Raw genomic sequence first — 23319 nt, 5'->3', positions numbered from 1 at the left:
TGGATCCTTGCCTGACTGGCACCCCCTGATGCATATATTTGCTTAGAAAATGGCCTTCTGTGGCAGCTGCTTTTCATTGCAGGAAATTGGGAAAGCTGGATTTTGATCCAATTTTTGTAATGATTTTTATGCTTGACTTTGAATCCAAGAAATGCCTTCCTATGCATCAGTTTCTTCATCTGAGAATTAAAAGTTGCACTTGCCACTGGCTCTCACAAGGTTGTGAGATTCTGTAGTGAAAGCTTATGCAGATGTTTTCCTTTTTGCTGTTTTCTCAGACTTCTTTATTGTTCACAATCCTGATCAATATTGGGCAGCATTTAACTGGCCTCCAACTTGCATTCCCTCAGATACCACCAGACCTTGTGAAAAAATAAGGCTGTTTCTTTCCATCAGGAGTTTTCTAGTTTGGCAGTGCCAAACAGTGCATTCCTTGGCTGCCCCTGTGGTAGAGACTGTCAGCAGAGCTCCTCTGCCCACACGAAACGAGAAACTGAAGCTGTGCTACAAACACCTGTCCACTGACAGCTCTGCTGAAAACACCCTTTTCTGTCACCACTCTGGTCTGGAGATCTTCAACTTCTGAGCTGAAATTGTGCAAAGACTGCTTTTAGTTGCTGCTGTGAGCTGGGATTGTGGCCATGCAAAAACCCTTTAAGCTGACAGTTCAGAGTTGTAGGCTAAAAGTTCAGTCAATACAGCTTACTGCCTGCTGCCCAACAGAATCATTTTATGCAGCAGTATTTAGCAGTGTGGTGACTCTCACCTCAGATGGATTATTTAGGATGTGCCTGATGTAGAGAGAGTGACTGAAGTAGCAAACCCTAATAGTCAGAGCTCTGGCCTAGGCTGTTGCTGGGCACACACCTTGCTCCTGAGCATGGACTGTGCCCTGGCAGGTGCTCCATGGTCTGTGAGCACTTGGGTATTCCTGCCCCTTGCCTGCCAGCCTTGCAGCCTTGGCTGCTTCTGCAGAGCTCAACCTCAAGATGCAGAGGTCCTGACTTCAAAATATCAGCAAAAAGTCTTTCCAAATTCCCAACCATGCTCTGTGCTTGTTTATAGCTGAAACACCAGGGATGCAAGATGGTTTTAGCAAATAGACGTGAGGGATGTGTGGAGGGATTTCTGAAACAATCATTCTCTGTTTCCCTCTGTGTATTTGCAGACTCTGAGAAGAAAATGGAGAATTCAGTTAGCTTGTTTACACAAACTATTAAGCTGGCTTAGCCATTCCTTGATGAAGTTCCATTTCAGTACTGAGCTTTCTAGGCTGTGGAGATAAAAATGATCAATTGGATTGTTTTTGTCTTCCTGTTTTTACATTCACATTTCACAGGATTGGATCAATGTCTGCCACCATTTCTTCCTGTAAAGCATACCCTGAACCATTCTGCAGACATACACAGCTGCTCCAAGCATCCAAAAACTGTGGGTTTTTTCCACTCTCAAGAAATATAGTGGTGGCTCAGCATTATGGCCATGGTGCTGACTGGGAAGCCAGAGTTAACTAAAATTTTAAAGCATTTGTTCTACTGCAGAGCAATATGGCCTGATGGTCACACTTTCCAGAGGGTGTCCAAAACTCATGCTCTGCAGAGGCTGCCTTTGGCTTGATTTGATCAAACTGATAGGATGGAAATGTTGAGGATTATGCAGGACTGGTGTTGTGCAGGCAATTAAAATCTATGAATTGGATTAAAACACAAATGTTAGTATGCTTGATGGGATTTTTTTGTTTTCTTTTGACTGAGATGCTTTTTGGAGATAAGTTGGAACCAGCTCCTGATTTGCAGTTGCAGAGGGCTTTGCTGTTTGTGGTTTCTTTATTTTGCTGCTCTTACCTGTTGACCTGCTTGATTAATTTTGTGTCTGAACTTTTGTCCTTTTATTCCTGACTCTTCTGCCCTATCAGAACACAGTTTTAAAAACCAAAAATCTGTACAGTTCATAGGACCAGTTAGGTCTAGACTTTAAGATAAATGCTTAAGACTGTGAAATAGTATGTTCTTCATTTCTTGCTTCAGGACCCTTATTTTTGTATTAGGAGCTGAGCTTGACAAAGAAGGATGAGGCCAGTGGTAGTTATAAAGGGTGCATTGTATTTTTACTGCAGTACTGAAGTATTGATTGTTGACTTATTGATAGGCTTAATGCACAACCATTTCCTTAGTTAGTGTTTGAATGTCCATTAAAATGTGGCTTGGTGCCAGAATATTGAAGTTCTACATTTATAATATCATTTGTCTATCTAAAAGTACTAATGTGGTTTGGATTAAAAAAAAAAGATAAATAGGCAAGTTGTCAGTTTTCTTGTTTTGTTTTTGTTCAACTTCACATACTGAATTGAACCTCGGAAGCAGGAGACACTGAAAAGAAGACAGAGGGAGGCTGAGAGAAATCCTAATGTTCTGAGGTTTGTGCCTCTTGGTATTTTTCACCTTTCATCTTTGACATGCCCAACATTTGCTGAGATGCTCACAGACATTAAGGAATGCTCTAATTTATTAATTTTTAAACTAGTTATTGTTTTTTTTCTAGGGGAAAGTTTATTTGTATAGCTTCACAAGTGTGTTGCATGTTAGTAGCACTACTCATAAAAAGATGCCTGTTGTGGTCACTGTGTAATGCTTCTCCAGATGTGAGGAGGGCCATGCCCTCTCCTTCCTGCAGCACCAAAAGTAATCTGTGCTTAGTTCCTGGGATCTTAGTCCCTTCTGCTTGAGTCTCAGGCTCATGCTGCTGGTGGCCAGTTGTCCAGCTTCTAGAGAAGACCACATCAGCTTTTGGACAGATGGGTGTGGAAGGCCTGATGCTATTGCTGTTGCACATGAATAATCCTGTAGAAAGCAGCTGTCCTGCTAATTGAGGTGACTTTCTTGTATTGATGAGGTAAACAGGGTAGAACCTTAAATTGCTGTGAATCACTTGCCACTGTGGTGAGCCTTTACCCAAGCCTTTCCTTTTTAATTGTTGTGGCACAGGTAACCAGGGTTCCTTCAGGAGTCATCTCTCCCTTTTATAAAACACAAACCTTCACAAACCAGAAAAGATTAAGCTTGTTTTGGTCTATATATATCTGTGGGCTTGGGTGGTGGCATGACCACATTTCTGGTGGAAAATGACATTTTCAGCTATCTGATTCTGTCAGGTAATTTTGCTGTTTGTTGTGGCCCGCTGAAAACCAGTAATTACACAAATAGTAAATACTTCACTGTGGCTAGAAGTACTGGAAATTAAGGGAGACCAAAACAGCTTTCTGCACTTCCAAGTATGAGGGGAAACACTTGACAAAAGGTGAGGAGCCAAGAGTTTGCCCTCTGGCTACTGTATTGAGTGTTATTTGATCTCTCTCACTTAGACTTATAGTCAGGATTTGATAGAGTCCTTTTCCTGTCATTTCAGCTGTCCATTAAATAATAAAGTTTTGTAAGGTAGGATTTCTCCTGTTAAGAGTACACCACTTTAAATGAAATTATTATGATACTTTGGCAAAAAAAAAAAAAAAAAAAAGTTTTTCTCTCACTGGGAAGTTGTTGAAATTGCTCCATCTCTGAGCAAATACCAGTCTGAGTGGTATAATTATCAAGATGAAGTTTGTGCTGGTATTTGTGTTAAAACTGATTTTTTATATGTCATGGCATATTTTGGGATTATTGTTTTTCTCCAGTGATCTTTCTCCATCCCCTGTTTCAATGGTCTGCCAAATCTGGTACTTCTGTGCAGAAGTGGCCATCACTATTGTTCACCATCTTTCCAAAACATACAAAGATGATGGAAAAAAACTTTCAAGTTTTTTTTTTTTTCTTCCCTATGCAGTTCATATCCATTCAATTACTGTGGTTGGTCTATGAAATTTCATGGTGATTTTTTTCAAAATTTTGAGTTTGGGTGGCAGATGATGAAGCAGTTTGGAAATTAGTCTCTTCTCTTTCATTCTAAGTGGGAAAGAGAGAACATAACAAGCTATTTCAGATTTTCAGCTCATCTTTGTGTGGAGTACACTATAATATCTAATCATTTGTACTCTCTTTCCATGGACTCTTATGTGACATGGTCCCAGCTTACCTGACTTTTTCAGAGTTCAGCTTTAAAAGGTAGAAAAGAAAGGACATTACCATATAGCAAAATAATTAACACTATGGCAACAACTATCTATAGACTTTCAATAATTGCAATGCCAATTTCAGTTGTTCTGTTCTACTTTTTTAGATACTGGCAATAGGAAGAGATGATAAATTCCCTCTCTACAGGAGGTTAAATTAATAGGTGCCCCAGAAGGCCTGGAAGGGGCAGGATTTGCTTGCATTCCTTGAATGCTGTGTGCCTAAGTCTCCCAAATTGGATAGCAAAGAAATCTCTTGAAAGATTCATCTTGCAAGAAAGGCCCTTGCTGATAATGGAGGACCCTAGGGAAAATGCATTTTGGGTGGTATTAAACTTCAGCAGCTGGAGGATCTTGTTTAGAATAAACATTAATAAAAGTTTTCTTTAAAAAGGAAATCAAGTCTTCTCTATCTTTGCCTCCAGCATGTCCTTGCTTCCAATAAATAGACACAGGAATTATAATAGGAATTAATGTTATTTGCAGGATCCTAGTTCAGTAATAGTACATGAATAATATGCTATATCATAAATTAATTACAACAGATATTTTTATATAAAAGTATGCATTGATGTATGTAATGATGACTGTGCTACTTAAACTGCAGTTCCATAAGGAAGTGTTTGCTTAATAGTAGGAGAAGAATGATTTCATACAACCCCACCTCTAAATACAGTGGTTGGACACAGCCCCCCCTGCACTCTCAGTTACAGTGCCCAGTAGGAGTGAGGAGGATGATGCTGCACTGGATGTCTGTGTTTCACAGCATGGTGTGGTGGCAGAGCTCTGATTCCCTGTCAAGCTAGGTGGGAGACACACAAGTTGTGCTTGATGGCCAAAGTTAAAGCAGCTGCATTACTGGATGTACCTCCTGAGTGGTAAACACTGTGTGTTTAGTGCTTTTCATTACTGAAATGTATGTTTTGGAATCCTGTCTGCCCTCTTTGGGTGTCCTCTGGAAGGATGTTCTGCAGTAAGGCTTCCCATAATATACATCTGAGTCTGCAGTGCTGCAAGATCTCTAGGGATAGCTGGAGCCTCTTCTGAGCTGTGTTGGGGAGAGGATGAATGACATTTGGTGGTCTGTTTTTCATGAATATAGAAGTTGTATGACATTAGTGAATCAGCAAAGTATTTTCACAGGAAAATTCTCTGACGAAACAGTACCGGAAACCTGCAATGTGATCTTAATGCTTGTTTATAGATGCTATGTGGGTGTTGTTCAGTGCAATATCTGATAATATGAATCCACCAACAAACATGTAAGCACACTGTGGTAGGGTATCATAACCAGAATGAATAACTCAGCCATTTTAAGTAGATGCAGCAGTGCCTGTCTCACTTCTGCATTGACTAGGGGCAGGCACTTTGTTTCTGGGTACCCACCTAAGCTCTGGCTGTTCCTCTGGGATTGGACAAAAAGTAAATTCTGCATTGCTTTCTGCATGGATCTTGCAGTATGGGCTCCTGTGTAGCAGGAGCTCAAGTAAGATTATAAAGACATTTTTGTTTACACCACTAATCAGTCTTTAGATGCTTTAGTCTTGGCCACTACTGATCTAGTTCATGTTTGAACTAGTGACCTCTATTTGACAGTCACTTTGTCCTTTTAATAGTTTTCTGAGTCAGCCTCTGTCCCTTCCTGAGAGTCTCTTTATCTATACACTTGAAAAGGTTGTTCTTTTTTTGTGAAAGACTAATCCCCATTTTGTATGGCTATGTACATTGCATTAAATGAAAGCTCTGTGCATTCCCCTCACTCGCCTGGAATGAGTCCTTGCTTTTCTCCTGATCTAGCAGCTGGTGACTCAGTTCCAGTGGGCTTCTGTTACCTTCACTTTTGGAGGTTTGCATGGACAAATGAGGAGAAGGTGGTGGTGAGTCTCATCCCCTGCAGCCCATTGTTTCCCAGTCTCTACCAAGTTTATATTCTTGAGTTTGACCTTTCTCTAGATATTTGCTTTTACTAGAAGCATCTGCCCAGCTCCAGCTAGCTGACCTTGTGGCACATAGCATTGCCAATCCTTCATCTTGAGTCTAAGATTTGATCCCTCACATTTCTTTTCCTTCTAGCTCTTCCCATTCTCTGGCTATCTTGGTGTCCTCACAATGTCTTGGCAAAGAATTACTGGGTTATAACTCGGGAGAAATGGTGACATAAGTACTTTTCAGCATGAGAAGGATAGAGATTTATAGATGGATAATCATTGTGAAAGGTGAAAGGCATGTGAGCACAAAAGTAATAATTACTGACTTCAGTCTTTTAGTTTTGATGGCCAGGTGAAACCCCTTTAGCTTTTAAGATTTGTGTTTTGTAAGGGATTTAAGGGTAGGATAAGCTGTTCATACCTTTGTTGTGCCTTTTAGTCAAATTCAACAGATGGATGCTTTTATTTCCTCTGCTGGAAATGGTATCCTCAGCATTATCTAATGTAAGATGACAAGGCAGGGAGATTCAGGCAGAGAAATGAAATGATCAAACTCCAAATGACTTAATTTGGTCCACAAAGGACAGATTTTTGTTTGTCTACCAATCATGTCAATCCTGCATGGAAATGCTGCTGGGAGGAGACCTGGTGGTTTTAAAATGTGTAGCTGCTTAATCATTCTGCTGATGACTATGATATAAAACCATTAACCAAGCAGACATGGCCATGCTCTGTGTGAGCCAGGGCTCAAGGAATCTCCCTTCCCAGTCTCTGGGTGTTCTGTGATCTGCTTGAACACTGTTTCCACTGCTCCAGGAAATGGAGAGGAGAACAAACAACGCTGACAGATGTTAGTCATGTCACTTAGGACTGGAAGGCCCTTGGATATTAATGTAATGAGCACACTATAAAGACCTGAATAGAGTAGACCTGACTTCTAATTAAGCCTGTTGAGATGCCAGTACTGATTTCAGTTGTACTTTCACTATGAGAAATGCAAGGATGATGTTACAAAGCAGCCATACAACTGCTATTGTTCACTTTAACCTGTGTGCTTGTGGGTGCTCATTTCCCATGCTGGCCAGCAGTTCTAGTGCCACTTTCTTCAGAGCTGGTAGCTGTAATTAAAGGAAAAGTGCAAATTTAGCTTCTCATCTAAGAAAAACCTAAAATATTGTCTTCATCCTGGCTTTTCACTGCTAATTTCAGAATGGCATGGCACCCCATTCCAAGCAAGCATCCTTTGCATTCTGGGATTCAGCAGGTATTTTTAGGTCCATTACTAGTGTTCATTACCTCTTGGCACCTTGTGGTTTAATATGGGGGGCTGTCTGGATTCCTTTGGCAGAGAATTGAGCAAGTTCTTCTTCCTGAATGTGGGAATGGTGCTGGAGCCCCATATCTTACACCCAGCTGGCAAGGTGAGCCCGTGCATTTCAGAAGGAGGCTGGGCTGCCCTTTTGTGTAGCACTCATCATCATAAGGGGTGACTGCATCTATCTTCATCTGTCTACTATTGGTGAGCAGGCTGGGAGCCACAGCTGCTTCTCTGTGCCCAGTCAGGCCCTGAGCTGCAAACAGCTTGTGCTATGTGATGTAACATGGCCAAGGATGGTTCTGAATCTGCAGGCAGGTTTCTGTGACTGTGTTTTATCCAGTCCAAGATGGATTGAATTGCTGTGGAAATTAAAATTATGGTCTTGGTTCTGCATATTTGACTTTTCTGTTAGTACTGCAAGTCCATGTATAATTGCTGTCTCTCAGACCACTCACAGCTGGTACTATAACCCTGAAGAAAAAAATGGTAAAAGCACAGAATTGTTTCTGCTTTCATGCTTGTGGATGTGCATTTCTGTGTGGTGCCTTTTGGGCTTTATGTGATGGGGAATTTGGGGATATTTTATGAGAAGCAGGAGCATTGATAATTGCATTCTGGTTAATCATCACAGAAAGCTCATGTTTGCTCCTAGCTGATGCTTTCAGCTTCTGCTGGAGTTAATAATTCATTGCTGGACTTTGTCAAAGCATGCTCTTAAGTCAGGTTCCTCCGTGGATTGCTGGCATCAGTAGGAGTCAGAAGAGATGAAAGATGGGCTTAGTGTTTGACAGCTATTAACTTGGTGTGGGCCTCTAGGCAGTGTTAGGTTAACTTCCTCATCCTGTGCTTGGGAATGTGAGGGACGTGGGAATTCAGCTTCCTGTGAAGCTGTGTTAGAATTTCAGTAGCCAGACAGAAGAATGCTGAAACGAAGGTGTGAATATCAGCGGCCATATGGTTCTGGTTTAATAGGCTGTGGGTCGAGAGGATTTGCTTGCCACGATGCTGAGGTGACAGTTTTATAAAAGAGCTATTTCACTACGAGGTTGAGCTGCTTTCCAAAGCACGGTGCCAAACCTCCCAGGGAGAGTGTGCTTTTACCACCGAGGGCTGAATTTGGTCATGTCGGTGCTTACAGTCATCTGCAAGAGGGATTGACATGCAGGGTTTGTACATAAAAAAGGGGTTAGCAATCTGAATTAAAAATTAACACATTCTCCTCATAATTACAGACTTACAGCAGGCTAATGCTGTACAAAAGAGGGCTTTCCAGACAGAGTTTAATGGCCCCAAAGCAGAGCCATCACTTCTCTCCCCCCTCCTGTTAAATTAGCATTGGCATGTTTAAAACACTCCTCAAATTCTGCTGCAAAATAGCTGTTTGGCTTTCAGTTGTGGTTTTTGGTGGTGTGAGTTTTTTTAAAAGGTGATTATTCTTTTCAATGCTAAAGATGGAAAGTGGTTTGCATATTCATGGCACATTAAAATTTTGAAAATAATCTCCTAGTGGATATTTAACAATGGCTTTGGGTAAATGGACACTTGTTGCTCTTTGTTTAAACGATTACATCTCAATTATCGCTTGATGGTGAGAGCATGGGTAATACCCTCGGTTCTTTGTCAAACAGGCTCTAATTAAAACTGGTTCCTGCACTTGCCTCTTGGATAAATATGGACGTGAGGTAGTTCAGTGACACCCTGTCAAATTGCCGAATTGAGTGCAAGTTCCCCATTCATCCTGACAAATGATACCGCTAATTGGGGTGTGGATGGCAGTAACAGCACTGCCGGTGTTGGTGCTAATCCTCTCTGCTTGGCTGGGCTCCCCCCACCCCTCCTCTGCTCGGGACCGGCACTCTTCTCATTTTACAGCATTTGTTTCACTTCCCCCTGTATCTGCCTGGTCACACAAAGCACTGGTCCTCAGTCGGTTCTCTCAGGGGTGTTTCCTGCTCTCTGCCTTTACATCCTGCCTCTTGTTTGGTAGAAATTGAGTTCTAAAGCTGTGTTGAAACTCAGGTGTCCTTTGAGCTCTCTAACAAGCCAGCAACTCCCAGTGAGTGCGTCGGTGGTTTTTCCCCTGGGGGAGGATGGCTCCTGTCATGATGATACTGGATGTTACTGGAGCTGGTCACTGCCCTGTTCTTGTTTTTGTTTTGATTCTGGATGGCTCATTTGTCTTAGTCCCTGTAAGTTAGCCCGTTGCAACAAAGCCCAAATTCCTTGCTAGGCAGGCCAGTAGCATCATGATACACTCAACCTGACTTTTTGCTCTGCTGTGCTTGTGTGCGAGTATAACCATATTGATGTTGAAATGTTAGCCTGGATTTTCTTCCTCTTCTCTTCACCACAACCTGCTTGGATTGGACTCCTGAACTCTCTGGCTGTTCTTTCTGCATCCCTCTGAAGGGGTGGGATGAGTGTGCAGAGCTGAGGACAGAGGAAGAGACCTCGCCTGTCATTAATGCTGGATAATCACCCTGCTGGCCTTGCAGAGAGGACCAGCTAATGCTTTAAGGCTTTCTCCAGAGCCAGTATGACAGTGCAGTATTTGCTGCTGCTGCTACACTGCTGGATTAAGCAGAGAAGAAATTTTGGGAAGGAGCTATCACTGTTACAACTCACTGCCAGCAGTGTTTCTCAATTTTGCTGGCTAATGCTCACCAGCAATGGCAGACATTGAAACTGTGGAGCTTCAAAACAGCACTAATACAGGAGCAGATCCAGGGATGCTGGTCCTCTTCTCCACCTTATCCCTGTCCAGTCCAAGACTGAAAGAAAAGGAGATCATATCATTGATTGCAGGCTACCATGTTTTATGGTTTATTGGTGGTTTTGACTTTTTTTTTTTAAGGTAAGGGTTATTGTATCTTTTGATTTTTTTGTAGCTGTGATGAAGGAATCTCCTTCACTCCAGAGATGAAGCTTTACCTAGCAAGGCAGGAGGTCATTGCAAACACCCAGAAATAGTGAGGGGAATGATCGTGACCCAGAGAGGGGTATTCTTACTCCAGTGGCTTCTGTGTTCTCTCTGCGTTGTCATTCTCTTAGAGAGATGATGCTTTCCACTCTGAAGGAAGACTTTTGCAGTTTTCCTTAGCTGGGGCCCAGCAGCCCTGAACAGTAGTTTTCCTTCTTCTCCTCCCACAGTCACATCAGAGTGCAGAAGTGATTGATGCGTGAGCTGACTGAACGCTCCACTAAATTGATTGCCAGTGGAACAGATAGCAGCTCCGACATCTTAGCTGGGTTAGCACTCACAGTTGTTTACACTAACAGCCATTTGGGGTGGGCAGTTTCTGTTAACATCCTTCAAAGCTGTTGCTTTAAGAAATCCATAGGTAATGGGAGACAGTGCTGTGCTGAGCTGCACCGGGAAGGCTTTCCCTGTTAATGCAATATGTAAAACAAAATACAGATATACAATTGTTCTGATTGTAAAGCACAGAGCTGCAATTGCAAGGAGCTTCTGCAGTAGCATTGTATCGCCAGAAAATAACAGATAATGTCTCTTGAGAAAAGCAGCATCTTTAAAGTTGTGGCTAGCAGCTCCAGATGGGTGATTGTGCTGCTGAAATCCCTTGGGGGCTGCTGTCTGTCCTAAAGAGTCGACTGTCCCTCCAGGTACCTTTACCTGTTTCAGAGTTTGGCTAGGAAGCAAAAGCTCTGTGTATCCTTGGTGCTTCTGTCTCTGCACCTCTAGTGGGTTATGCAGACCAGAGGTGAGTAGGGGGAGAAGCCATCAAAACCAGAGCAATGTGTGTGAGGTGAGTGGCAAGTTACTGAAGCAAGGCCAGCAGCGGCGATGGTGCCAGACATGGATGCTCAGAAATGCAGGAGGAATGCCAGAGTTAAATTATCCCTGCAAATGTATTAACCTTCCTCTCCCAAAAGGGACTTTGCCTGCCCTATGGGGTGTAGCTGGTTGTGATCAATAATTTTCCCTGCAATACAACTGACTGCAGTTTTCCTCCAAGAATGTTGGATTCAGACCTGTCTTCTCCACTCATGAAATGCCTGGTGAGAGATATTCAGTGCTGATTTGATCACAGGCAGGGAGGGATTGCTCCTTGCAGTCACTTGAGGAAAATCACCTTTAAGATAAAGTTTGTTGATTTCAAAGCCAAAACACACTAAGAGATTACTCTGCCACCTGCAAAATTCTGAATTGTGCAAGGTGCATCGATGCCTTTGGGGTAGGTGAGCCTGAGCCACAGAGCACCTTCTGCAGACATAACCCTGTTAATGGGAATTGCTCCCAAACCAGAGAGTACAATGTTAATTCAGAGACTCCTGTTTTTTCAATATAAAATGTCCTGCACCATATTTTCTGATATTTCATAGACATTGCAGTGTTTTAATTTAAACAGAAGTGGAAAGAATGAATTGGTGGTGATTCTGTAGGTATGTCAGTGTTCATGCACAGTAAAACATTCTCCTGATAGCTTTTTGTTCTTTGTTAAACGCAGACATCCCAAGTCTGGATTTTTTTTTTTGCATGTGTGTGTTTGCAAATTGAAGATGTGCATTTGTGAGCAGAATTACTGAACTGTGAAATGAAGTGATGTGGCAGCAGGGCTGTTGTTCTGGAATTTAAAAAGAATGAACTTTGAATTTAGGAGTGCCACCAGCAGTTTGCAGACTGGAACTGGGTTGGCACCATGGGTTAAATGTGCACTTGGGACCTGTGGCAGTAACTTCCCGATAGTGTTACACACACATTCTGTGAAATGCTTTTTCATGGTAGTACGTTTGGCATATTAGCAAGTGCATTCTTTATTCCTTTGGTGCTTCTAATTTTTTTTTCTTGAAGATGGGGGTGGTCTGTTTCTCGATTTTTCCGTGGCTTTCTGCACTGTAATGATGGCACCATCACCTGACTGCTGGAATACACTGGCCTGACTTTAATCATCGGGTGACTGGCTCTTAGCATGGTTTCATCTCTGCTGTTTTACATCTCTTGTAATTGCATGATTGCTTGCAGCATTGTTTTTCTCTTGGTCACAGTGAAAGGCACACACGAGTATTTATGTAACCTTATACTTTTCCGTTTGATGTTTAAAGTGTAGGTGAAGAAGTGGTACTTTGCAAATAAAATACTCTTTATTTGATTGTAAGCAGCATATTTTCACCCCTCACGTGCAATCATTTGATTTTCACACCTCATGTGCAATCATTTGTAAGACAAGGTTATATATATACACACACTCTTAAATATCATGTGGAGGAAGAAGTAGGTTGAGCCTTTATGAATAACAAGGCTGCATTTCTGTAGTGCTGCCAGTTTCATTGATGTATATGTGCTTACAATTAAATAACCTGTGTAAAGCTACAAAAATGTGCGATGTTTAACATAAATAGTATCTCAGTCTTTTAACTGCTAAATAACCAAACACAGCAAAACAATGGAGAATCAAAGCTCCCCTTTAAAGAGCATCAACAGCAATTAATATGCAGTAAAATTATCTGCCTGTACAAGTTGTACCAACAGCTCTGCAGGTCGAAAATGGCAGAAGCTTTCAGTTGCTGTATAAAAATCAAACTACCATTTATTTCAGCCTCATGGTATGTGCAAATTCATGCAGCTCAGTTAAGGGAATAGCTTCACAACTGGTGTTACAATCTGTGGCTGGAGTGCTGCATCACAATGCAGCAAATGCATTTTCCACATTAACCAAACATGACAGCTGAAACGATTATTAACCATGCAATATGTCGGAAGTCATCAAAAATTCACATCAGGGTAATTGCAGCGGCTCGGGGAAAAAAAAATAGTAGCATCTCTCTCCTCTTGCCTGCCTGCCGCCTCACCCCTTCCTAATTCCTACATGGTACAGTCCGTTAACAATAAAATATCCTTCTGTAACCTATAAACTGTTACTCCCATCGGTTACTGGTTTCAGACTGATGCTTTTCCTAGAATTTGAATAAAGCACCACTGGAAAAAAATATATAGATGCTTTACAGGCAGTGGTGTTCAGCCGTGGAAAGCAGCTGCTTTCTTATTGTCTTGCTGGACTCTTGACTGTCTCAGCCATTTCAGGACTTGCAGGTTTGATTTATATATATATTTTTTTTTTAAGATGAGAATACTTGAACATTAATAGAGATAGATACAGCTGTGTAAGCCTAAATATCAGGCAGCTGAAGTGTGGCAGTTAACAGCCAGCATTAACAGGTTTGTAACTCCTCAGTACTGAAATCTACAGGTAGGAATGTGTCTTTTAAAATATATAAAATGAGGGTAAAAAGCTTGCTTTGATAAGAGAGAGTTTTCCTTCAGGTGTCTTTTATGGCGGTTTTTCTTTGTACTGTTGCTGCAGGTTGTTTTAATTTGTAAGAGAGTAATGAAAGAGAACAGGTGGGTAGTTTTAGAGAAAAGGTCCTTTGCTCACAGAAAAGAAATGGGAAGGTCTGTGCCTCTACCTTCCAGTGTTCTTCGCTAGAGCAGCTGTTGGGTGGGGCAGTCCAGCGTCTGCTTTGGGTTTCATTTGTGTTGCCTTTTTAAAGACCCTCTTGACATTGCTGACTTTGCTTTTCATTTAAGCAGAAATACAGTAGCATAACTTTCTGAATGCCTTTATTCCTGATTTCTCTTCCCTAGGCTATGAAAAGTCTATGGAAGTATTTTAAACAGAAAATAAAGATGCTACATTATTATGATTTTTTTTTCTCCTGCTTTTCATTGTGGTGCAGAGATGTTGGTCCATTCTGTTTCCCCTGTTCTTACATGTGCACTTATGATTTATTTAGAAGACACGTTAAACTTTCTTGAATCTTATTTTGAAGTAAGGATAATCTTATTTTGAAGTAAGGATTTCAAATGTAAGACAAAAATAAGAGAGAAAATATTTCTATTCTTTCAAAGCAAATGAAGATATGTGGAGATTTGCTTCTTTTTTGTTAATTTCTTAAATGAGGTAGTGAAGCATATTTGCTTAGTCAACTGGAGTTTGTAGCCTAGGTCCCACCTCTCGTTCAAGTGAATAGGATACATTATGAAAAGGGTTAATCCAGTCAAGTCATAGTAAAGGGAAGCAGTCAGGGAATTAACATTTTATATAAATGTGTTGGTCATGACTAGCTGGGTGGGTGGCAGCTCATTTAATACTTTCAGATCTGGGGACTTAAAGGCAGCATGAAACCCGGAGCTCTGCTTGGCTTTGGTATGGGGACAAAAGTACAGGGTGGGTTGATTTTTCTCCTTTTAATTCAGTTCTATTTTTGTATATGGAAGGAAGCAGTTTAATAAAACATACTGTGCTGGGATGGCACCTGGGCTCCTGCAGTAGAGTGACTTGCCCCCTTTGGGGCTCCCTCCCCAAATATTAAGCTGCCTGTGTGCCATGTTCTGCACTCTTCCTTTTATCAGCTGAGAAATGCTCAGAGGGAAGATGTGGAACAGTGGCGTAGCATGGCCAAAAAGTTGCCTCTCTCCAATCAGATTATATGTGCAAAGAGGGCTTTTTCCACAAAGCAGCTCCGCAAAAAATCAAGTAAAGGACAATTAAATGTGTGGTTTGCCTGTGTAAAAACATGCAGGAAACCATCCCATCCCCACTGACCCCGTATGGGAGACAGCTCAGTTATCCTTGCAGTTAGTACAGTGTGGCAAATTATTTTCCTTTGTTTGAAGTGGGTGGGAGACAGACTCCAACTAAGCTCCATAAATTAATGTATGAAAAAATGACTGAGCCACTGTAAAGAATAATTAGCTGTAGGTCTCTTATAGCAGGGTTTTCCGTGATATCTGTTGGCAGCATCTGCACTTGACATTTAATTTACATTAAAGTCCGAAAGCTTGTGTGCCTTGTTAATGCAAGGCGCAAATAAAGGCATGCACTGCTAGACAGTTCCTTAGCCAGGGTGGAGTACAGCCAGAGGAGAAAAATGGAAACCTATTGTCTGTGGTGTATCCTCAGCACACCGGCCTCATGCCCCAAGTCTGGAAAGTTTAAACCTTGGGTTTATTACACAATAGGAGAAAAAAGCTGAAAAAGGATAAAGTGTTTATTGTAACATATTTTTTGCAGCAGAGAATTTGAGTGTATGCTTTTCTCTCTGAGCCCTTTAATGTCTAACATTTTAAAATATAAGTTGTATAATTATAACAGGCATATTCTAGACTTCTGTTTCTTAGTTTAATGATCTGTAATTAATAATTCATATGTAATTTAAAAAATTAACTTTGCGAAATGTATCGGTAATGTCGTAAAGAAAAACCATTTCTAAAGACCATGGCGTGTTTAAATTGAGGATTTAAAGATATCGTGACATGTATGAACTCCAAATTGCTTGCTTTCACTGTCAGTAAAATATTTATATTTGTCCTAGGGGATAAAGTGTTATGTTGAAAATAGCTATTAGGTGAACAAAGTAGCTATGATTTATTTACAAATACTGAGGAAGAATGGGGTAGCTAACTTGGGTTTATTTTTTTTTAACTCAGGTGGATGATTTTGCCAAATCATCTCATGTTATTTAAGAGGTTGAACTTCAAATTTGCACATTTTCTTGACATCCCAGTGTGTATTAAAAAAAAAAGCCTGCGTTCTTCACACTACAGTGAATGTAATCTTGTCTCTTTGTCATGTTAGCCACTATCAGCAAAATAAAGTAAATTTAACTTGGGAAAGATGTTCTTCCCCTTTATGGGTTTTTCTGAGAGACTTCAAACTGCAGTAGAAATGTTATAGGAACCCTTTTCTGGAGGTCCAGCACTGGGGTAAGCCACCTCTGCTGGTTCAGGATGTGCATCCCGGTGTAACTTGGCTGTCGCATTTCCAGCCCCGACAGGATTTTGATGTCTGAAGCAGGCGTTGTCCCTTTGAGGCAATGAGCGTTCGCCGCCTGCCTCGCTTTCTGTCTGAAATGCAGATGGAGGCTGAAAGATGCTGCTTGGCTTTTCTTTTCATGGAGCAGAAAGATAACTCATGCTCCTCAGGAGCGTTCAGGGAGTTGGTATGCAGGCTTTCAGCTGTGGGATGGGGGCACAGCAGCCGAAATCTTTCCACTTGAGTCAGCCTGAGAACGGGGACAGTGTCAGATTCAATGCTGCCAGGCTCACTACTTGAATCCAGAGGAGGTAAAGACAACTGATTTTTTCATTACTGTTTTTTTACCTACCATTTCAGACTAACTTGAAGGCATTTAACTGTTTCAACTCATTTAAAATTGTGGAGGAAGACATGGGGAAATATCAGTCATGTTTTGGTTTTCAAAAAATCCTGAGAGCATCCGTGTTTCTCGCAAACAGCAAGGTTACACGTTCCCAGTCAGACAAGCAGAAGGATGAGGCACTTAGCAAGGGGCAAGGGATGGGGGGGACTGAAGGACTGCAATAAAATTTTTAGAAATTAATTAGAGGCGGCTGGGTGTTAATGAGTAGCAGGATTGTTTAATAATTTGCCCCTCTTGCTGATGATCCATCAGAAATGTCATTTTGGGATAAGGAATACTTTATGATTGATTGAAGTGACTGTTTGGCTTTTGGATGTGATACTGAGAAATGAATTTTCTGCTGCCAGGTTAAGTGGGTTTTTGTGGTTGCCTATATGTTAATGCTAATACACAGTTAGTCCAACAGCAGACACTGCAAGCTTATCTGTGTGCCTCCTTTATGCCTTTTGCTTCTCTTTTCAAACTACTCCCTTACTAGCCAGTGTTTTCTGTGGGGCTCAGAGAAATACAGAGGTGGACACTCCTCTTTCCTCAGTTGTATCAGTTTTTCCTGTGGTGCCCGTGGATTTCCAGTGGCTGCTTCCTCAGCTTGCACCTTCTTAGGAGACTCCTCACCAGTTCCCGGTACAGGGAATTGAGGTGTGGTCTGCAGTGACAACTGTGCTTCGCCCCTGCCCCTGCCATGCAGGGACGTGACACGGGCAGAAATTCAGCATACAGGTTTCATTTGTCACCGTGTTATTCGAGCATGGTTTCCTCTTAGAGCAGGGAGAATGCACAGCTACTTCTGGAGGAAATGTGGAGTAACCACGATGCTAAAATGGCAGCGAAAGAAATAAGAAAATGGCGTCATCAGTGAAATTGGTTTCGATGGCTTGATTTGAGGGCGTTCTGCCTGATGAGAGCATGTTTCCAGCAAGAGGTATTACATTACAGCCTCAGATAAGACTGTACAGGGAAGGTATTAAATCATTTAAATCTGTAGGTTTTTTCACAGTACTCCCTTAAAAAACATGATACCGGAGAGGCGGGTATAGCGGCTTATTGTAGTGGATGATCAGAACTTATCTTTGTTTGCATTGTATAAAAATTTTTACTATGGGGGTGCATTGTGGATCTCAAGCCCACTGGAATTATCTCATAATTTAATTTACTTAAATTCCAAAAAAGAGGCAAAGCCTTGAGTTTTGATTGTGGATCTCTTGATGCGTTTGTGATTTTTGTAGGCTTGTATCTTTTATTCAAGTTCGTAATGCAAGGACTGGGGAGAGGCTGTAGCCACTCACCATAGCACTGAGCAAAGCCCCACACTAAGGTCATCCCTCTTGATCCCCTTCAAAAATGTCAAGAAAAACAGGTAGCCATATATTTGGAAACTTGATGAATGAGCTCAGGTTTCAGACTGCGTGGTCTGTTCGCTCTGTGCCGATGCCGGTGCCACAGGAGTTGGGCTTTCCGTGAGCCCTGCTGCTGCTCCTGCTGGCCTGATCTGTGTGGAGAGATTCCCTCACTCAAGAAGTCGTAATTCCAAGTGAGGTAGCACTGTGTTTAATTGCCTTTGTGACATTTTGGTTTCTTTGTCTTGATTAAGACAAACAGAAACGCCATCTGAGGTGTTTTCAGGTGTAATGTACCAGCTGAACAAGATCCTTCTAGATTAATGTAGAGTCCTGCTGCCACAGTTGACTGGCAAGAGTCTCTCTACCTTCTTTCTAATTTTAAATGTTTATTGATTTAATAAAACACAAAGATATTTATATTCCTGATAAAAATATTCAGGAATGTAAAGATGGTAATGTCTTTCTAGTTCTAGATTTTTTTTCATTGTTACTCATCCTGTTCTTTGCAAGACCTCTCAGCAGGTTAGGACTGTTTTAGACTTTGTTTTGTTATTGCACAGCTCTCCTTAGTGCTTTATACCTTGATAGGACTTGGGATTGTTGTTGAACCACTCCCAGTTATATCACAGGGAGAAGGAAAATGAGTATATGCTTGGGGAGAAAGACAGAGTGACTAGAGAAAGTAGCACTGTTGTTTGTATTACTTTTGTGTTGCATTAACAATTGCTGTCAAAAATTATCTGTGCAGTGGAGGCTGGTGATTTTATGTGAAAGAGAACTTCATTCTAATCAACTTTGCTGCAAAATTTTGGATTAAGAAATGTATTATCTTAGTCTTATGCCATTAAAGTCTTAGTGACTTTGAAAAAAACTTACAAAAACTTACAGCATTTGCATGTGCTGTGCAGCCCTACATGACAGGGCAACCATTTTTAGAGCCTGAGAATGAGAAACTAACTTGTGTAATTGAAGTTCTGTTGGTTTCACTGTGATGGAGAAGAAAGACAGAACAAATAGTATGGATAATTACTAATATTTTAGTAATTAGGTATGCTGTGTAAGCAGTACATAAATTATATCTATTGCAATGGTTGATACATTGTGATGTTTTCTAAAACTCATGTCCTACTTCACTCATTTTAATTGCACTTGGATTTGTTAAATCTTGGAAATGTCTGACATATTTTAAAAAAATCTAAAGTATGCAGGAACACTGCAATGAGTTTTCATGTTATGTCAAGAGTTAAGCCACGTGTAAGTACAGTTTTAAATGAAATACTGAAATCTCATAGTGCATGAACTCACTGAGCATCCTGTGTTGCATTAGAAGAAGCTAAAATTAAGTGGAGTCCTGTTTCTTGCCAGCAGTGATGATCTCCATTTATACATGGAACAAGCAGTGCCACATAGCAGAGAGTTTGATTTTGGCGCTGCTGAGTGCCTGGCACAATATTCCTGCAGGAAATCTGAGCAGTGGTATTTTTCTAGACATTTCCAGTATGATAAAGCTGTGCTTCCTGTATGTTTCATGGTAAATTTTGCTTCTGTTCACTGCAGATACCTGAGCCCTCCTTGCTGGCCACATGCTGCAGATGTGTTTTAGAGGACTGTGGTGGGGTGTGGGATGTGGTGGTGCCTCTCAGTGCTGGGGATGGTTTGGTATTAACTGATGGTTTGGTATATGCCTTCCATGCTTAATGGATGGTGTCCTGGCTGAAGTGAGTGCTGGGAGGTGTTTGTATTTCTTCCCTTCAAGCCTGTATGTCTGAGCAACACATTTCCAATCTTCACTTGCCAGATTCAAACAGGCCCAGCAAGAGTCAAAGAGCATGCACCATCTGCCCCTGCTTATGTTAGAGCTGATCTGTGATTTTCCCAAGGAATGTTTCTTTCAATAGTTTGAGTTTCTCCTGTCATGGCTAGAAGGAATAATGATATTTATCCAACACAGCAAAATCCAATGTTCCTGGATACCATCTTAAGATTACTGTGAAAACTGCATGAATTTCACAGATCAAACAGTCTAAACCAGTAAAATAATACAGAAAAGAGTGCTAGATCTTTGCATTGCAGGCATTAACCAGCAGCACAAGCTCTTTGTAAATATTTGCTTACTGCTCACTCTGTAACACGGATTAAAGACTGTGTTCAAACCTGGTCACTGCATCAGCGTGTGCCGATGGCGCGGTGGGGGAGGCCCATTCCTGCCCCAGTGCTGGTCTCTGGGAAAGGCTGATCTGTGCATCTTCCATGGTGCACAGCCCCAGGAGAGCCTTGTGGGCAAATGGAGGTGCCCCTCTTGTTCTGCACTGTGCATGGGCTCCAGCCTGGCCTGCATCCACTCCTGCTGCTGCTGCTGGGGTGAGGCCCAGGTTGCGGCTTCTCCATCATGAAAGGAAGACAGTATTGCAGCTCTGCAAAATTTGATTTTGCTGGAGCAGGAAGCCACTTTAAAAACCCTGAAGTAATCTTTAAAATTGCTACTAGTCACGCAAGGAAGCAGAGATGAAGCCAGGCTTTGTATATTTTAATGATTTACTGCCACTCAAATGCTATTGGCTTGCAGGGTGGGGAAGAGCTCTCCTAGCTTGACTCTCAAACCAGCTGATCATGAGTATTGGCTACAAGTGTGTAGCATGGTCACAGTGCACAGGGGGATGTGATTTGACCCCTGTGAAGGCCAGTAGCAGAGCAGCAGATCTTCCCCAAACCCAGTGTTTGGCTGTATTAGCACAGTTTTGTGTTCTAGTTATTGCTATGTTCTTTTCCCTTTTCAGCTTCAACACGGCTGTTGCTTTGAAAGTCTCTGATGCAACAACAGGCTCTTGGGTCTTAGCAAACTCTAAAGCCTTCTGGTTTTTCCCTGCTTCTTCTGTTCAGTCAACAGGGAATTAAAAATGTTACAGGATTTCCCACTCTAAACATGATGGTAAGGAAGTTGAGAAATGTATGTTTTAGTTTGACAAGTGCAGCTGTCTTAGGCTAGGGAAATTTTGTATTGCTAAATCCTTAAATTGAACAATGTGTAGAACTATGGGGTGAGACTCATCAGACTGTCCTTTCCAGTGGACCTTTTGGTCTGTGTACAATGATGCACTCCTTGCCTCTCATGCAGCTTTGAAGTGATACTGATTGGTGAAAATAACCTTTCTTTGGGTTATGTTCCTCTCTGCCCTCAGTCTGTTTTGGCCCCATAGCAGTTTTGCCATCTCTCCAAGGAGAAAGCCAATTTCACAAATGCTCTTGGCTCGATGTGCTTGGTAGCTGATCTTTGGGCATCTGCCTTGCTGCTTTGAAGGGCACAGTATTGCACAGGCCAAAGTATGCAGTGAAGCTGCTTATCTGCATGGCTTTAGCCCAAAAAACCTGATGCTTTCTGAAAAACAAATCATGGGAGGCCAATGAAAGCTTCCATATTGTATTCCACATGGTGGTGTCACACAAAGGAGCAGTGAATAGACTGAAACACTGCCCATGCTACACTGGTGTGTCCCAATCTTCAGGAATACAATAGTTGGCCATGACTCTTCACCCTTTGGCCTATTTAAAGCCAGCCAGCAAGCTCTGATGCTTGTGTCAGCACAAACAATAATTTAGATTTAAAAAGTGACAGGTAGTTTTGCTTCATTTTCTGATTCCAGAGAGAACATGGCCAGGAGGGTTGTGCCAGGGTACGCCACCTCAGGAGCAGGCTCAGAAGTGTCCATGTTTTCAGTAGGATTGTATTTAGCAAATTGTTTCTTAGAATTGCTAGTAGAAATAATAAATTCAGGTGCTTCACCTGGAGTTGCCAGAGTGATTTTTGTTAACTGTCCCTGCTGGATTCACTGGATCTACTGGAAATCCAGCACTTGGAAATATTTTAATCAAAGAGCAATTGACTTGAAATGGTCTCAGATTGTTCATTTCATTTTCTTCTTTCTTTCTGTGCCAGTGAAAAAGTACCCATTGCTGTCACCATCCAAAGCCTCAATATACTATTTGGCAACACTCGCCTTCTCTTGACAGCTTGAATACTGAGATCAAGTATTAGAAGTATGGCCTGGCTGATGAAAGTAATTAAGAGACTTCTCTCAGCCAGGAGAGTTTACTAACCTCATTTACTGCAGTAAATGGAAGAGACTTTCAGTCTCCTGTCAAAAGGAGACCATTGGTGTGTGCACGTGTGCCCTTTTGTGCTGATAATGAACTGCTGGAATTCAGGCTGGAGCAAGGCAGGTGCTGGTTGCTGTCAGACCAGCCTGTGTCACTCTGTGGCTGAGATGAGAGGCACCAGTGCAGCAAGCACAGGCTGCCAGGGCTCCTGCCCTACCCTTCCACTGCGGGGCCACTTCTACCAACCATCATCCAGGGCAGCAGAGTGAGGCTGGATTTCAGCAAAAAGGGCAGACTGTGAGATCAGGCTGAAACTCAAGGTGTAGGAGATCCAGGAGGATCTGGAATGTGCTTAGGAAAGATGCTGAGAGTCAGTAGACGTGGAAGTGGAAGCGGGAACCCAAGGGTGTGAGAGTGGGTGTGTTTCTGTGTCCATGTCCCTGTTTTGCAAACACCATCGCATCGGATATTGTACAAATGGTGTGTGGGAAACATTCACCAGTGAGTGCTGCAGAGAACTGGTGATGGGGAAGAGTTATCCTGCTTCCCTTCCAAACTAGATGCAGGAAGGATGTGTGGGAGTCAGACAGTAAAAGAGAGCAAAATCAAAAGCTACTCACTGAAGGAGGGCAGAGTGATGTGACATTAAGGCTTTGTGAGCTTTTTGCATAAACCTGCCTCAGGGAAGTAAAATTTTCATTTTCAAGCAAAATCCAGGCTACCCTGGGATCCCTGCACTGGCAGAGCTTGTGCAGGGGGAGCTGCAAGGTGAGGTTTTCACCTCTGAGATTACAGCAGTGCTCGTGTTGGCTGTTCCTATCTTTGCCATCTGCCTCTGTGAAATAGCCTTTTGTCGCCTAACAATAATCTCTGTTCTCCTCCCGCTTTTCTCTTTGGATGCTGAATATGGAGCAATGTCTGTTACTCCTTGTACAATCAGCAGCATCTCCCCTGAGAGGGCAGCTCCTGCTTTGTGGGCCGTGCACTCCCTGTGCGTGCTGAACGCTGCACCTCCGGATCCTCTTACAGTCTGCCAGCGTTCGTGGCAAAGTCAAACCTTGCCTCTGGGACTGCAGAAAGCTTTTAGGGCACATGTAACTGGTGAGCACAACCAGCACTGTTCACAGCCCAGCCTTCTTAAGAGATACGTGATCCCTTAAAGTGACCTGGGATTTCTGAGGACAACAATTCTCTGATGTAAAACGCATCCCTGCCATCTCTCTGCCTGTCCTTGTTCTGGGGCTCTGCTTTTTCATGCAGAGGAGGTGCATTTATGTATATCCGTGAAATCGTGTCTGGTGATCAAAGTGTAGTGCGCCCCTAGGTGGCAATGCAATAAATCCAGGGAATCCT

At 42.1% G+C, this 23319-nt stretch overlaps 1 protein-coding gene across 4 annotated transcripts in view; it reads left to right on the top strand.

Annotated features, from left to right (window-relative positions):
- NUP93 (nucleoporin 93) overlaps positions 1–23319 on the top strand; it is a 79259-nt gene that overhangs the window by 22488 nt on the left and 33452 nt on the right. The window contains exon 1 of one of the 4 annotated variants that reach the window (XM_054296174.1): positions 13268–13403. The exons of the other annotated variants lie outside the window; for them this stretch is intronic. The gene's annotated coding sequence lies outside the window, so the exon portion shown is untranslated. Of the gene's footprint in view, positions 1–13267; positions 13404–23319 lie in introns of those variants that run through there. 4 annotated transcript variants of the gene reach the window in all.

The sequence above is a fragment of the Melozone crissalis genome, unplaced genomic scaffold (genome assembly GCF_028551555.1).
Source record: "Melozone crissalis strain CALT ecotype California unplaced genomic scaffold, PUWL_Pcris_2 ptg000007l_1, whole genome shotgun sequence".
NCBI lineage: Eukaryota > Metazoa > Chordata > Aves > Passeriformes > Passerellidae > Melozone > Melozone crissalis.
The sequence above is the reverse complement of the archived record's forward strand: the minus strand, read 5'-3'. Positions and strand labels throughout refer to the sequence as shown.